The sequence below is a fragment of the Cyprinodon tularosa genome, unplaced genomic scaffold (assembly GCF_016077235.1).
Source record: "Cyprinodon tularosa strain WSP-4 unplaced genomic scaffold, ASM1607723v1 ctg30, whole genome shotgun sequence".
Classification (NCBI taxonomy): domain Eukaryota; kingdom Metazoa; phylum Chordata; class Actinopteri; order Cyprinodontiformes; family Cyprinodontidae; genus Cyprinodon; species Cyprinodon tularosa.
In genome coordinates, this window is record NW_024039008.1 from 5043520 (window position 1) to 5062195 (window position 18676).

Here is an 18676-nt window from a genome sequence, read left to right on the forward strand (position 1 = left end):
AGGTTTCCTATGAATAGCTTTAAGAATGCATCATCAACATAATGCATAGATTGGGGAAAAAAGAATAAATGCAGAAAAATAAACATAAATCCACAAATATAAGACATGATGTGATATTGGAATTTCGATTCGTATTATGTAATTCTGCATTAATCAAAGTCAGTATTTATTCATTCATTTCATTGAATACAAAAAAAAAACAGCCTATCAAATTTTTGATATACCAAAAAATAAAAAATACACCTCCATCCATACATACCTACATATCCATCTGTATACATTACATACATATATACACACAGACATACTACATATGTATTTCAAAATTTTAAAACAAAATGCAATGAAAGGCAGCAGAAAGAAGAAAAAAATCTTATAATATCTGCCCCTTTTTTCTCAGTATTCTCAGTACTCAAGGAGTCAAACTGTGGAACGAACTACAAAATGATGTTAAAAATGCCAAATCACTGCACATGTTTAAGAGAATGTTAAAGACTGGATTCTTGAAGAAGTATGAAATAGTATAAAGTGAGCTCATACTTTCGTTGTTTAGTTGAGATTGACGACTGACTTTGTTTTTGTTGCAGAAGATAACCATTTTTTCCCTGTTTAGTTTCAGAGCTGAGAAAAAACACCTCCATCCATACATACCTACATATCCATCTGTATACATTACATACATATATACACACAGACATACTACATATGTATATACACACAGACATACTACATATGTATTTCAAAATTTTAAAACAAAATGCAATGAAAGGCAGCAGAAAGAAGAAAAAAATCTTATAATATCTGCCCCTTTTTTCTCAGCTCTGAAACTAAACAGGGAAAAAATGGTTATCTTCTGCAACAAAAACAAAGTCAGTCGTCAATCTCAACTAAACAACGAAAGTATGAGCTCACTTTAGACTATTTCATACTTCTTCAAGAATCCAGTCTTTAACATTCTTTTAAACATGTGCAGTGATTTGGCATTTTTAACATAATTTTGTAGTTCGTTCCACAGTTTGACTCCTTGTATCGAGGTACATTGTTCTTTCGAACTGGTTCTGAATTTGGGTTTCTTAAAAATCTGTGTCCCCTTAAGGTTATAACTGCTCTCTCTCTTTGCAAAGATTTTTTGGATGTTTGAGGGTAATGTATTTAGGTGTGCCTTATACATAACTAACAAAATATTATAATCAACTAAATCATAGAATTTTAATAACCTCAATTTACAAAACAATATATTGGATGGGTATTTGCCATGTTTTCGAGTAATAACTCTTATAGCCCTTTTTTGCAAAACAAAAACAGATTTTGTACTAGTATAACATGCCTTTCCCCATACCTCAACACAATAGACCAAGTGTGGAACAATTAATACATTATACAACATATACAGTGCATGATCGTTCAGAAAATCCCTTACTTTATAAAGCACTGCAATTGATTTGGCTATTTTTGTTCTTAAATAATTCAAGTAGGATTTCCATGTTAATCTCTCGTCAATAATCACACCCAAGAACTTCACCTCACTAACTCTACAAATCTCTACACCATCAACTTTAAATGGAATATTAACAGTTCTTTGTCTCCTTGTAAATAACATATCATTTGTTTTATCCAAATTTAAAGATAATTTATTAAGTTTAAACCATATGTATCACAATAAGATAAGAAATGATTTGTTTATTTTTTATGGCCCTTTTATCCATCCGCTTTCAAATAACAAGTACTTAATTTTGCTAACTCTGAAAGCTTAATTGGATCAAAATTCTCCAAACACAGTATAAGCTCTATATCTCCCTCAGATGCTGGCACACCTCTGGATGGGGTAATGGCTGGGAAACAGCTGAAAAGCTGTGGAGATTTGTGTTAAACTACAACTTCTGTTTTTCCCGCTCTGCACCCTGGAATGTCAAGGGTTTTGGAGGACTAAAAGATTTGGCCAGATTCCTAGAAATAAGCACCATCCAAAGGGGGGGTGGATGCTGTCTGTCAGAATCAGATCTGGTTTTCCCCTGAAAGTTTGACAATTATCAATGTAGCCCACCCAGTTCTCATGACATCGCCTAGACATCAGTGGTTGAATGAGGAGTGGCTAAACATGTCATCACTGGTGAGATCAGGGAGGGAGCCAGAGAAATGTATAAATTACACAAATTATAAGACAAATTATAGACCTATGTCAGTCCTCCCACAATTAAAAAAAGGAAAATATTTATAGATCAGAACATTTTGTGAATATATGGAACAGGTACAAAACTGTTTGCAGGTACAATACTGTTTGCAATTATGAAAGAAACAAAGGATTTAAAAAATGCATTAGATCTATGGAAAGAAGCAGTTAATATATTAATGGATTATAAGAAAGCATTTGACACAATATGATTATGAGCCTTAATATAGATACCTGGTTAAAAAAAATAAAAATAAATGATAGAAATAGCAAGCATCTGCAGTGGTGTGGCTAAAGAAGTTAGGAGCATTGCAGATTTGGGTGTAGGTCATGCTTTAGGTCAGAATTGTTTACTGTATCCTCCTAAATCGATCTGAAAGAATATTGACGTTTAATGTAAAACTACAGTGCATCTGAAAAGTATTCACAGCATGGCACTTTTCCCACATTTATGTATGTCACAGCCTTGTTTCTAATAGTAATACTGTATATGAATCTCCTTTCTGTAAATCTATAAAACTAATCAATTTCATTTACATACTGTAAGTATTCACAAGTTTAAAATACCAATCCTTTCGCCTATTCTTCTTTACTCCGACATGTAAAATTGGTTTCCTACCACACAGAAGGAAAGATGGACTTGCAGCAAGATAAAGTCTGCAACAACAGAGTCTGGAAAAGGGACCATTCCAAGTGATGCAAACCCTGCAGTCAAACATGTATATACTTGCGGTGACTGCAAAAGAAAATCTTTCAATTACAACTATAAGTTATGGCAAAATCTAATAGCCTTACTTAGAGATTTTCCAAAGCCTCTCACTGAAGATCTTGGTTGTATGCTGTGGTCGGAAAATTTTGTTTCTCTTATTTCACATATTAATTTATCCTATTCACTCACTAAAAGTTTTCATTTAGTCTGTTTCACCTGCAAGGCCACACAATTCCCCTGTGTGAGAGTGTTTGTAGACCAGACCTACCTTCTTCCCATAACAAACCAGATTCTTTCTCAAGGTTTATCCATAATATGTTTCTGTTTGACCAAAGTGTCTGTAATTTGTTTTGACTCTGACAACTTTCCATTATTCTAAATAAGGGGGAACGAATGGTTCCCAGGTAGAGCAGGGCTGAATACCAAGCAGTAAGGGCTGTATGGACTGTTCTCACTTTGCAAAGATTTGAAACTAAAGTGCTGACTAAGTGAAATCCATCGATCTCTGTTTATTTAACTGGGGTGAATAGTTGAATACTTTTTTCCCACTACAATTCTTTGAGTTGTTGTCCTGGAAAAAAACTGCATTCATATTATCCTCTATCATGAATGTCTGCAACTCCCTGACACCTATAAAAAATCTGCAGAGCATAATGCGCCCACCATGCATCATTGTAGAGATTGCATTGGCCTGGTGATGAACATTGCCTGATGTCATCTAAATATGCTACCTTGCATTCATATAAAAAGTTATTTCTTTGTCTGATCACAACAGATCTTTTTCTTTTATGTGAATCCATAAGGTGCATTTTGACAAATTATAGTTAGGCCTTTGCCTTTTTTTAAGAAGTGTTTTTTTTTTTTATCTTGCCACTCTAGCTTACTGCCCTGATTTGTAGATTTTTGGTTGGCAGAAATTGTTGTTCTTATTAAAGGTTCTCCTCTCCCTGCAGAGCAATGCTGGAACTCTGACAGCGTGGTCATGGGGTTCTTGGTCACTTTACTGACTAAAACCCTTCTACTCCACTTGCACATTTTAGATGCTCAGCCACCTCTAAGAAGAGTCAAACATTGGACATTTAAACCTATATTCTCATTCCTTTATTCAACACTATGCAATGCCTGAACAATCAAAAACTGTAGCAAATTTATAATGGATAGTGTAAGTCTGTAGAATGTCTGTATCCAAACAATTAATTTCTCATGTAGTTCAGTTTGAGACATGGTTAATGAAACATCACAGCAGAGTTTTGTTTGTTTGTTTTAATAACAAAAAAATAAATGCCAGCCTATATACATAAACATATACCGGTATATCAGCATTGTTAATCAACAATGTGTTTGACATGCAGGGCATTTAGAAGATCCTAAACAAAGACAAACTCAGTTGTCCCCTCTGATGAGGCAGCAAAAAGTGCCAGGGCCTCACTGAATCATTTTACCAATAAATGTTCTTCAACATAAGCTTTTATGCTGCACAGTTCCTTCATGAAAACCTCAGGCACTGTAAACGGCAAGCAGGGTCAGAGTAATTGAAATCATTAATCGTATTTTATTCCACTTTGGGGCAGAGTATTCTTGAATTTAAAAGAAGTAGGTAATGGTTTTGGCTAATATACCGGTCTGTGATAAAAATGACTGAAACTGTTGATACTGAGTTTTCCGTGTAGAAAATGTTGCGCATCATGTGCTACTGTATATGCTCACTATATTTTCAGCTATATAACAAACTCCACATTGTATGATTTTCTGCCATATGTCAAATTCATTTATAAATTTCCCCTTTATTGTCCCATAATGAGTAAATTCTCTTTCTGCATTTAACCAATCCCCTTCGGTAGCAGTGGGATGCCATTGTGTGGCATCCGGGAGCAGTGTAGGGTTAAGGGTTTTGCTCAGAAACCCAGATTGCAGACTGTGGGGATCGAATAGGGTACTTGCAACCTTCTTAAAGCACAAGTGGACTCCCCACTAATATATGTAGTACTATTATAGTACAATGACTAAAAATGCACCTCACATATTTCATGTTTCTCATCATATATAATTTCTTCAAAAAAATAATATTTCTAATCAGAAAATATTATAACATCTAACTTTTAAAAATACTTTTCAGAAAATGACCTAAAAGAAAATAAAACATCCAACATTTTATAACACTTTATCATCATCTCATTGTTTGCAATACTAATTATAAGACATATTTGACATTCTTCTGCAATTTTTTTCTTTTCAAGCTTCCTTTTTATTTGGGTTTCACATCAAAATAATTAACATAAAGTGAAGCACACAAGCACAATGGTATGCTTGTCTGCTGTTGCTACATCTATCTCTTCTCCTAGCCCTCTTTAACAAACCTGAAACTGTCAGTAAACAGTTTAAGTAGACTTTGAAATTAGGGATTTTATAAGGTTAAAACCTCATGATATCTATGATATCCTGATTCTACTGGTCAAAGAAGAAGAGTGGAGGCTGCAGCATTTTGACCTGGTGCTCAGCACTAGATGACGTCTGAGTGCAGTAAAATTAGTGACAGGTAAGGTTCGGGCTTGTACAGGTCTTGGATCAGACCAGCACAAACCTTTCACAAGAGCTCTAATAAATGCCTTTCAATACATAAGCACCTTAAGGATAGATTGAAAGCAGACAGTGGAATTTTTTTTTTTCACATTTTGATGCTTGAAGTAAAAAATGTGCTCCACCAGGAGGGGTGGCCACTATTGCAATTATTCTGGCCAAAAGTAACAGTATTTAGGCAATGCCAGGTACGTCGCCAACATGTTGATTTGCTTGTTTCCCTCTGGGAAGCAATAGTACCATAGATTGTCACCAGAAGGCAAGGAACCGTGCTAGCATGATGTGCAAATAGTCCTAAGGAACCGAGCTCGGCACGGTTAACTGATCCAAGCTCAGTCCGAACTCGGCACGGATCGGTTTTCAGAGGGAAGTATAAATGGGGCTTAAGATTCATTACTTCAGTAGTTCACTGCCCTGCATTTCAGATACACAGTGTTTACACCCTGGAAAGCATCATCAATGTATGGTATAAAGATGCTGAGAATTTTAGCAAAGACAATATTTGATGCATCAGAAGCGTGTATTTAGTATTAAAAGGATACACACACGTTTATATAACATTTCCCAGTCATGGAAGCATTAACTAGACCATCAAGAGATTCTACAATGCTACACATAACATCAATTACAGTAGGCCAAAGATCATAGAGCTATCATACACCTTACAGTGGTACTTGGAAATGTCATCAGTGATTAACCTGCGGTCACGGTGTGTTACGGGCCTTTAATAATCACTTAGCTTTGATGATCACTTAGCTGGACCGCCCTCACCCGGGTGACCCAGCTAAGTAGCACACCCAAGTAGCGCACCATGGATTCCCCCTAAGGATCCACTGCCTCCGCAAGCCAGGCGTGTGGCCTCAAGAATGTTCTTGTTGGCTTTCCTCAACTGCAATCCTCTAACACCAAGGAGTTTAAACACTCTCTGGAGTGAACATCCTGCGAAACCTATGCACTCGCTTTCGATAGGTTCTCAGTGGACCTTCCAGCCATTGCTCCGGCACTCTGTGGAGAGCCCAGAGTATTTGGCCGTCTTGTGCTCATCAGCCTCCTTAATCCGATCCTCCCATGGCACAGTCAGTTCCAGTAGGACCACTTGCTTGGTACTCTCCAATGTTAACATCATATCTGGACAAAGTGAAGTGGTAGCTATGTTAGCTAGGAATTTGAGTTGCCGTCCTACATCAACTTAGAGCTGCCAGTCACAAGCAGTAGCGAGGAGCCATCCTGAGGAATTGGGCTGGTGGTTTGCATTCTGCCCCGCACTTACAAAGGCAATTAACTGCTTTGGAGCAACCTAAGTCCTGCTGTTCTGTATTGCTATGCTTATTGAATACACCAAGAATTTTAGAACTTGGTTGTGGTGCCAGCAATCCCGCCCCTCTCCTAAGGCCTTTGGGCAACAACTCAGAATGTGCCCCCTTCTCTGGCACAGTTTTCACTCAGTACTATCTGTTAGGGCCAGGTGTAAAGGTTGGCCAGACTTGGGAGGATGTCGTTGATCGATTGTGTGAGGAAACTGGAACGGGCAGACTACTTTTTTTTTTTTTTTTTCTCGATCCAGTTCTTCATAATATTATTGCTGCACTGGACAATACACATTAAGATAAAATACTCCTCAGGAATTTATGAACGGTATTTTATTATTGAAGGAATCCCAACTTTCAGGTAAGAGTGAGTTATGTTTAAGTAAAGTTACAGTAGGGACCAGATTATTATCCTAGAGTGAATTCTTGGACTAACAGAATACTGAAACAAAAAAAAAGTAATAAATCATATTTGCTGTTTGGTATAGTTTTGAGTTTTTAATGATATTTATAATGTAACCCAGATTCAATCGAGAGTATCCCATGTTTAGAGCAAAGACCTAAATGACTGCAATACAGAAAAGTTAATAGTAGGAAAAACAATGTAACATAAATCTTTATGTGCTACCATATTAGCTTTCACTGTCCATATTTAAGTTAAAAGTTATCTACCGGTATTTGAGAAATTGTTGATCCTGAATTAACTAATGCTGAATCAGTTAATCTGTGATTGAGCTCATGGTCCCTTGAAGAAACCTGCAGACCTGCATTTATCTTTATTACTTACACCTGGCTTGTCGTATAAACACCTGAGTACCCTAGATTGGCCTTTGTGTAATTGATGAAGCAAGGATACACTCCTCATGCTGGTTTGGGCCTGACTTTATTGCTTACCCTGAATTTTCTGAATTCAGTTTCTGAGAAATGGGTCTTGGCTAGAAACTGATCCAGGTAAGTAATCAACTGCCTTCCATGTCCACTTCATCACCTCTAACAAGTGCTGTGTGGCAGTCCACATTCAATGCATGTTTATGACTCCAGACAGCTTCACCTCCTATTTCAATATGTACCAGATCTGCTTTGATCTTCCATTTCAAACTTCTTGTTTGTTTTAAATAAACAATTTGGCTGTGCATACAATAATACCAACAAAATGAAAGCATGTTTTTTCCAGGGTCAAAAATTAATATCATCGATAAACACACACAACAACAACAACACATTTTTTGAGAGATAATGCTCTATTGTCCTATTTAAATTAATAAGCATAGCCATAGCAGGAGTTTAGGTTATAAAATGCCAATGAAAGAGCTAAAGAGTCTAAAACTAAGGTGCTGAGGTGCAGCAGTGAGAGAATCAACATCCAACATTTTAACTGTTTGTTTCAGGATATTGTTGATGTGGTTCTGCCTTTTATTCTCCGGTATCATCTTTTTGATGGATGCAGTTCAAATACTTTATGAAGTGATGAGCCCCTAATAATGTTCTGGGTTCCCCTCCTCCAGCGTCTCCGAAAAAGTTTTCAGCCAGAGGGAAATTGTAACACGAATGATCCTGTCAGCACCCCTGATAATCTTTTGCAGGGATTTTTTTGTCTGACATACTGCACCTTGAATACCAGATTGAGATACAGAATGTCAGAAGACTCAGACACAGCTCTTTCACAATCAGAGGATTGTGGTGTGAAGAGATGCTTGGAAACTTGAGGTGTTCCACTCTGCATTGTACGCAAACAGATTCAGAGGGAGGCATGCTCATGCTTTGACTTAACAAAGTTAATGCTTACTTCCTTAGCTTTTTTCCACATTTATCAGCAGGACGCTCTCACTGCACTAGTTCTCTAGGAGTATAACCTCTTTCCTCTACCTTGACTTTTCATTCCTGCAAATAGTAATACCAACCATTGTGGTTTCATCTGGCTACTTAATGACTTGGTTCCCCCTTGTCTGTTTGTACAGTCGTGTAAAACATTGTTAACAATAGGAACTAAGCATACAGGCTTAAGGTGATGAAGTACTGAAATGTAGTTATGTTGGAGATGCTTTTCCAACTCAGCAGAGCAGAAGCATTAGTCTCTTAAGAGATTATTGCATTGAATGCTGAGCTGAAATTAATGTACAGGATTCTGGCGTTAAATGTCTATATTTTCCAGGTGGGAGATGACTGATTGCAGAGTGGTGGATATTGCATGGAGCAGTTGGGGCGATAAGCAGACTGAAAGGGGTCTAGTGATGAAGGAAGGCTGGCTGTGATGTGTGATTAACGAGCTGTTCAAAACAGTTCATCACAGTTGATGTCATTTCCACAGAGCGGTAGTCATTTAGACAGGACACAACAGCTTTCTTTGCCACTTTCAATATGATGGATGCGTCAAAGTATCTAGGAACAATCCTCTGACTGAGGAAGATGCTTAAGATGTCAGTCAGTACATGTGTCATCTCACAGCACAGCCCCAAAGCACATAATCCAGGACATTATTTCGACCTGCTGCTTCACATGGGTTGACCATGACTAGGGTCCTTCGCTTATCTGCTGCGTTGATGCTGAGTTGGATCAACCAATAGATAAGGACTGGTCTTTCCTCTGGTTGTCAGATTTGATGCTTCAGAGAATCCAAAGTAGTTGTTCAGGAAGTTTTTTTTTTTATAAGAAATGCGTCATCTTTCTTATCAACCATCTGCCCAATGTTAATCAGTTAGTGCTTGGATTCAGTGACACATTTGTCTGCAGTTTTTTGTGTCAGAAAAGTGTCTTTGGATTTTATTTTTTGTGTAAAGGAGCATTTTGCAGCCTGTTGATCTCATTTTTAACCTTTTCACCTTTGAGCAGTCCTATCTCCTGTCCTGAAGGAGGAGCCTTAAGCAGCAAGCTTTGAGCAGCAAGCAAATCTTGGATGTGTTTCAGAATTAATGGTTACAGTATGCAGTAAAGGTCCTAACTATAGTAAAATCCTTTGTAAACTTTGCAATGTAGCTGGTTAACATCTCAGAGTACTCCTCAATGTCAGTTTGATCTCCCTGAGAGGCGGCAGTCTTTGGCCCCGTTTCCACTGCAGGCAAATGTGGCCCAAATTGGATTTTCTGGGGGTTGAGTAATGAGTTCAGACGTTTTAGAGCAGGTGGGAACCCTCATATATGCCTATGTCTGTCTTTTTCCTGTCATATTTGAGTTACATTAATATATGGTCCTAAATCTGGTTCATATCTAAGCTTTTAGATAGATCTGATTTTGCGCAACTTTGTGCCACCCTGCAGGTAATTGTAGCACATACCAAAACAGATCGGAGCTTGGATAGTACTGCACAGTGAAGAGACAGAAAGATATTAATGTTCAAAATAAAAATAAATAAATCTTTTATTCAAGCCTAGTTGAAAGGCTTTCTGGGTGTGGGATGTATTTATTTCAGATTTTGTTCACAAGCGTATTAAAGGAGTACTTTACAGTGCTGTAGATCTCTGCCCCACCATTTCTGGCTGCTTCAGTGCATCCAATGGTGAGGCAGATATGTTAACTTCACAGACACCAACTTTATTCAGAACTTGATCATGTGAAGGGCAACTTTTGTCAGCAAATGATAGTGTTTGAAAATGAAGTGCAGGTTCAGCTTGAAAATAATATGCTGATGCACTGGAGATGCCAAATGGAAATGTCTGACCGATTCAGAAGGCGCAGATTAATACTCCTTAACATTCACCATTAGATTTCCTTTTGTCGTGGATACCAACATCCGACAAGGTAATTTTTATCAGTAATATATGATTATATTATCACACCAGAGTACAGTTGTTTTCAGACATTAACTAGTGCACATAAGACTTAATCTGAAACCAAACCGAGACCACCTCTTCAGGCAGTACTAGTTTGGTTTGCATTAGAGTCCAGTTGTGCTTTCAGACAGTAAATGAGCAGCAGCTTAGCAGTAAAATGAACAATTCCATTCCATAACGTGCAGCAGTGATCAAATGTAAACAGTGTGTGAGGAAAAAACATGGTGCAAAAACACATTAATATTGATTTAAGTTCAGAGCATTTTAAGACAGATATATATGGTCCAAAAATTCAGTATTTGGTTTGATGTTCCTAGTATGATGCAGAGTGTGTGACTTGATTTAGAGGTTTTTTTTCAACAGTTCAGCAATCTGATGGCAGTGGAGAAAAAACAGTGGTAGAATCTGCTGGACCTACAGTGGATGCTGTGAAGCCTCTTCCCAGAGGGAGCAGGGAGAACACTCCATGGTGGGGGTGTGAGGGGTCATGGATGATGTTACAGGCTCAAGACACGCAGCGCTGGGATGAAATGTCCTTAGTGGAGGGTAGAGAAGCCCCTTTGATCCTCTCTGCTGTTCTCACCAGTCTGAAGTGCTGCAGCCTCCACACAGTGAGACAGCTGGTTAGACTGCTCTCTATTGTGCTTCTGTAGAAGGTTATGAGGATGGGTGGGGGCAGGTGGGCTCTCCTCATCCTCCGCAGAAAGTACATGGACTTTTGTGCCTTTTTGACCAGTGAGATGGTGTTTACAGTCCAGGCGAGGTTGTCTGTGATGTGCAACCTCAGGGATTAGGTGCTGTTGACAATCTCTACAGCTGAGCTGTTGATTAGCAGTGGAGCGTGGTTAGGCCGGTTCTTCCTGAAGTCCACGATAATCTCCTTCGTCTTCTCCACCTTCAGGATCAGGCTGTTATCTCTGCACCATCCCATCAGCTGCTCCATTTTACTCTCTTCAACGCAGTTGGGTAATCAGAGTAAACACCAGGGGACTCAGGACGCAGCCCTGAGGGGAGCCTGTGCTTGACATGAGAAGTGTTCTGTCCAAAATGGACTGACTGTTCCATATAGGTGCCATTTTAAAGGTACTGAATAACCCTTTCGAAAAAAGTCAAATACCAGAAAGACCTTCCTATCAATGTTATATATATATATATATATATATATATATATATATATATATATATATATATATATATATATATATATACATACAGAGATGGGAAGTTATGAAGTACAAATACTTCGTTACTGTACTCAAGTAGATTTTTCTGATATTTTTACTTTACTTTACTACTTATTTTTATGGCGACTTTTTACTTCTTCTCCTTACATTTTTACACAAATATCTGTACTTTCTACTCCTTACATTTAAAAAAATTGTCTCGTTACTTTAGTTTTGAATCATTTCAATGGAGTTACCATTATTATTTTTCACATCATCAATACCAAATTCAATCTAATTGGAATGGAATCTAGGTTGCATTTGACGCACCAGTACAAGATGAATCGACAGATTCGGCGGTATTCATTCGTGGCAAATCATTGCAGCTTGGTGGCAGTGGCGTTAGCATAGTAGTATGGACGACGAGATGATTGAAAATGAACACAACGGAGATCTACTGTAGTCCTATTGGCAGACATCCATTTAAAATGTAGCAACGGCATGAAAAAAGTGGTTTCTACTTTTACTTTTATACTTTAAGTAAATTTACAAGCCTGTACTTTACTTTTACTTGAGTAAAGAAGTTTAATCAGTACTTCCACTTTTACCAGAGTATTTTTTAACACAAGTATCTGTACTTTTACTCAAGTACGGAAAATGAGTACTTTTGCCATCTCTGTATATATATATATATATATATATATATATATATATATATATATATATATATATATATATATATATATATATATATATATATATATATATATATATGTAAATATAAATAATAAAGCAGTCCTGAAGTGTAGATGCTGCAATTGGCAAATCCTGAGCTCTGTTTTCACTGGCCAGCTGTGCTTTAGTGGTGGTTATACATAGGCACCAACATCATACTGAAATTGTCAAAGTTACCAAGGTTGCGGCAGGGTATTGCTTTGTACACATCTGAGAAATTGAAATAGAGCCAGTGTAGTATGTACTATCCCCTGGTTTTTATTGAACAAATACTTTGTTAGGTAACACAGGCTTTATATTGGTTTGATATAAATCTTCTGCAACAGTTACACATCTCTCTGAGTATGATCAGGAGCTTACTGATGGTAATACGCAGTCCTTCATGTATTTTGTTAGCTTTAGCTCTAGCATTAGCATTGGGAGCTACATACACAGCAGCTATGATTACATTTGTGAAATACCTTAGCAGAGAGAAGGGCCAGTATTCCACAATAAGGAACTCCACTCTCTAAGAGTATTGTTTGGAAGCCAGATTAGCATTTATAAACACATTTTTTGTTTTATAAATACAAAGACCCATGCCCCTTCTCTTGTTAGCAGCTTCTCTATCAACACAGAATGATGTCATCCTGTCCAGGAGTGTCTAAGATGTTATCACTAAGCCATGTTTCAGTAGAGAGAAAGAAAAAACAGTCTTTCCATTCTCTGTGTCATACTCTCGGCAGACATAGATCATCTATCTACATTGGAGCAAACTACCGTTAGAGAGCATCAGAGATGGCATTGTTGGTCTATGAGGCTGAACCTTGTCCAGGCATGATCTTGGCTTTATGTCCTCTAATTCGTTTACACTCACACTGTCTGCATTTCCTCCTACCGGTCTGATTCAGGTTTGGTCTCAGATAAAATTCTATGTTGGTGTAATATGTCCAAATCACAAAAACATGCTGTTATTTGTTCTTTGCTCTGATGTGTCTCTTGATTATATGTATTGTGCTTTGGCCACATGAGAAAGGCAAAGCACTTGATACACTCTCTTATATTAAACCCTTGAAGGCAAACTACATCCCAGCATGCTGCCACATTGAAGCATTTTGCTCTGTTATCAATCTGAAATATACATCATATTTGCATTTTGTGATGGACAAAAGAGAGGGGTTGTGATCATGCTGCAGCAATATGGAGCCAGAAGGAATTATTACTTTGAATACAAAGCGTTATATTTGCAACAGAGAGAAGAACACTCAGGAAGCTGTGTGTATTAGGGTTAAGGACAGTTAGGGCTGGGGCGACAGTGGCGTTGGATGTAGGAGTTTGCCCTGAACGGTTCAAGCCCCGGCTCCGACTTTCATTGTCGTTGTGTCCCTGGGCAAGGCACTTCACCTGCATTGTCTACCGATGGTGGTCAGAGGGCCTGGTGGCGCCAGTGTACGGCAGCCCCGCGTCTGTCAGTGAGCCCCAGGGCAGCTGTGGCTACAATGTAGCTTGCCATCATCAGTGTGTGAGTGTGTGTGTAAATGGGTGAATGAATGTTGTGTAAAGTGCTTTGGTCAAGTGTCCTGACTTGAAAAAAGGCGATATATAAGTACATACCATTTACCATTTAAGGAATCAGATCAGATACTTTTCTAATCTAAGGATAAAACACCAAAACTTATTCTTTTTTTAACAAAATTTTTGACTTTTCTAAAAACAAGGGTAACTGCATAAAACGTTAAATTGGGACAACCACAAACTAGCTGTGGGTCTAGATAACTCCAAGGCGGTGAGGTAGTGGAAAAACGTGAGGGGCAAGTTTGTGCAACAACGGAGGGACATGAAGGTGAAAAAGAGCAGGGATCCAGGTGGAAAAAGGGTTCCAGCGTTCTTGCGCACCTTGCTCCTCTAGCTGGTCCATCTTCAGTAGTCGTTTTCCACAATGGCGGTCACACAAAGATAACAACGAAAACAATAACAACAAAAATTTGAATTAGGCATTTAGAACTGCAATGTCACCATGGCCAAAAACTCATTTAAATTGTGCATTGTTTTACTCTTACCTTGATAGATCAAAAATTGGGCTCTAGTCAGTTAAAAAGTCAAGGCACACCCCATGGTCTAGGACTGGATCAGGGTCACACCTTTTTGCACGTGTTGAGTGGAGCTCATAATCCCAGCCCAAAACAGTTCACCCTGCACCATCTTATTTTGCAGATCTATAGACAATTAAACAGATGAAGTCTGGATCTGCATGTGCTGCTGACAAAAACTGCAGCTATCAGTAAACATTAGGCCACAGTTTCATCATCTGATGGAGTTGCTATTTTTAAATAGGTATATTTGATATATTAAATGTATTGTGGAGGATTTCTGGGAATTTTTTTAAAAGACCAGTCCTCTCCACTTCAAAATAAAATGCACATGCACAATCCTCTACCCGTTCCTGGGAGGGAACGCATATTAAACACCTGCGAGAGCATGCATGAGCCCACTTCTTCTCGTGCATGCTCTGTTTAAAAGTTACTGTTCTCATAGCTTGTACAAGCTTACTGTGTCCGGATGTCCACCCTAACCCCAAAAATCCCTCAATCAATGTGTAGTCAAGTAACTCCTTGTCCACCACGCGGTGCCTATGCCATCTTTGTTATTAGTTGCAGCTGTCGGGTAACGACAGCATATGGTGACAGCAGGCAGGTGTAAAACCAAATCCCATAATGCTTTGCGAGGCCTTTCTTTTCTTATCATAAACTTTGTAAACACTTATTCTGTTATGACCCTTGACCATTTTTAAAGAACCGAGAAAGGTGAGCTTGAATGACTGTCTAAAACTGTAGCTCACCACAGATAAAGGTCTCAAAGTGCGCATGTGCCAAAAAAGATAGCATACTGGGGATGAGCATGCAGGACAGCCTTACGTAAACATATCACCAGAATGATTGACAATTAGGAAGACCACTTATTTAGATGATTCGTCCGGAAATAAAATATCCTCCTCTATACCTTTAAGGTGAAATGAATTGATCACAAATGTATGCTTTAGGTCCTCAGTATGTTGGTTCTGACAAACCCAACTAAAAATCCCTGCTTTCATTGTTACATGTGTTAATCAGTTGGAAGCCCAATGCGTACTGCTAATGCAGATCAATAAATTTGACATAACTTATGTCATTTTTGTTCACACATAATTAGCTGCAACCTGCTAAAATATGTTATGAGTTAAATACATTTAAAAAGATTACCACTTATACAAATTCAGTAGTGAAAACAGATACAGCTACACAGTATGTTGCCATGAAAAATTCAGTTCGCTCACTTTGAGTCTGTAAGCTTGCTGTCTGTGCCCAGCATCACTCCCCAGAGAGCTGCATGGAGTATAGAATGCTGCAAATGCTGTTTCCGTATGTCTCATTTCCGCAGAACCTTGATGCATCAAGCATAAACCAATCTCAGACTAGGTATTACTCCTGAGAGAATAGTGGGTCTTACTGGTGATCAGGATATGTTACAATGCTTCATAATAGAGATGTGCTAACACTGGGTTTCCAAAACCTGCACAACACAACACCAGGAAGAGGGTAAAGCAGCTGCCTGCAACTGTACAAATTGCTCTTTGCTACTCACCCAAATTTGTTTCTGAGCTGTGTTTTTAAGTCTATGCTTTTTAACCCTGCTTCCACTGACCCCCCCCCCCCCCCCCCCCCCGCCCCCCTTCCCTCATAGCCCAGGGCTATTGCCCATGGCCAGCTATCAATTTGTCCATCACTGTTTTAATTGTCTTCCTGTATCTTTCAAGAAGTCCCAAATAATATTAACATGGAAGTAACTGTATTGTGTTATTTTGATCATTTTTAATAATAATCTTAAATAATACAAACCAGCTAATTATTGAAATTCCCTTAAAAATCAAGTGCAAGTGTTCCTTTTAGCGAAAATGAACAGTGAAAACAAATTTTATCAAACCATGGCCCCATATGTACTTAGGTTCTATATCTCAATTATGAAAAACTGTAAGTTGCCAAAAACATACTTTTTTTATGTGTACTATTTGTTTTGGGGGACAGGGTGGGGCCTGCCCAACATGGCAATTGCCTAGATTATTTGTGTCACACAATTAAAGAAAGCTAGATTTAAGAAAGGCTCAGAATGTTATTCTATTACACATGTTGGGGTAGATAGAGTTTGCTCAACAGAAGGGAATTTGACTTTATAAGCAGGATTTCTCTTTGACCCACTGAGCAGGGGGCAGATGGCCATGCGATTAAAACCAAGGCATCAGACGGGGTGATGGCCTGGTGGGAACAAAAAGAGAAAGCAACAAAGAAGGAGGATGGTTGAATATCAAATATATTTCTTTCTTTTTTTTTTTTTTTTTGCTCCTACAATGACAGATTGTCATATCTATACCTCTAACATCCAACTGATTTTAATCACCTTTAAATCGTTGGACTTAAGGTGAAAAATCTGTACTGTAGTGTAATGTGTGGGTGTGTTTAGGAGAAAAAGAAATGCTGTTTGTAAGAATGTTCCCTGGCAGAGGAAATGCAGTCTGGCAATAATCAACAGCCCAGTAAATGGGAGTATGTCCTGAGGAAAAAAGGCAGCACAGGCAGTACCTAGGGTCACATTATCTCAACTACACATGGCAGCCAGTTCACAATAAAAAAAATTTGACCAGACCTGGCAGTTGAATCCAATTTAAAAAGTGGGTAAATTAAGATATGAAAAATTACTTTTGACCTCTTATTTTAATAATCTGCCTAGGACCAAAGGGATTTGGGAATTTGGTGGCAAAAACGTGTGCATGTCTAACATTATTACACAACTGATAAATCACAGATGTTTAAAAGCATGCTCAAGGACTTTAGACCAGGCTTTATTCAAATCTGAGTCCCAGTTTAAACATGAACCAGCATTTGAAGTTTCAGAGTTAGTAGCTGAGTTAGACGCCGAGTTATAAACCTTCTTTGTTCATGGTTTGTTAAAATTTTTCCGGTGCTACTCAGTTTTCAGCCCAAGCATTGGAATTTCTATTAGAGCAATATTGAGACCTATATGCATTCAAAATAGGTAATAATGTTCAAACAAGTTCTGGAAAGAAACTGTAAGTAAATGTACAAGTTGTTGCTTGCTTAGCATCAAAAGCAGCTTAATTATTTCAGTCTCTTTATCATTAATCTATGAATGAGAGATCTGTAGATGTTATGGGACAGCATTTCAAATAACCTGTTTGGCAAAGGTTGCATATTATTTCTGGTGCACGCAGTCTTTAAATCTCCGATCTAAGTATGTTGTGTGTATTTATATAACAGTTACTTGGAAACAAACAGCTTATGTGATATGTTAATGAGAAATAATGACAACATTTAAAAAAACATCTAAAGCAACTTAAGGCTAAATGGGGCCTTGTACAGAAGTGGATTTGGAGGCTCACTTCCAAGAGTCAAGCAGAAGCCACAAAAAACCTTTCATTACAGATGGTTGAAGCAGGACGTGACGGCCCACTGGTTGTGAAAAGGCACATTGAGAATGTGGTACTTGAGTTGAACATGAAGATGACCTATTGAGATAAAAAGCAGATAAGTTTACAATTGTGCCATTAAAATCAACTACATTATGTTTTCAGTAAAGCTGCTACTAATGACTTATTTTCTAACAACTAATCTTTCAACAAATTTTTAAATTAGTCGACTAACCTTAACAACTATTTTCCAGAAAAAAATACACACTGTTGGTGGTTGGAAGAGTACCCGCGGCATGGTGACACCAAGTTAAAAAAACATTTTTTTTTTTACCTGGTGCTCATTCGATTAACTGTGTCGAGTTGGTCGACTCAAAAGCACAAAAAATACTATAAATGTGCGTGCATAGCGTTGTTCAAAGATGTTTACCAAAACATTACCAAAGTGCAAAGTGCTCTGCTTAACATCCAAAGACAGTCAGTCATCGTACTTCACAAGATTTATAAAAAGCACATGCCAACTAGCCATTCGAACAGTAATCGTAATGTGGCTTATGTTCTCGTTTCCACAATTTCAGTGTGTCTCTTTTTAAGGTGCTTGAGCATCCTACTGTGATAAGCCAAACAAGACTTACAGAGTGTATAAACCACTCTATCACCAGCTGCCCAAAAGTATTCCCATATTTTGGATACTTTTGGTCTTCTAGCAAATGCCTCCGTCCTTGAGTCAGTCTCGCCACTGCTGCCATTTTCGTATCACGCTCAAAACCTGAACCAAAAGGGAGCTGTTTCACTAGCAGTGCATGCACAG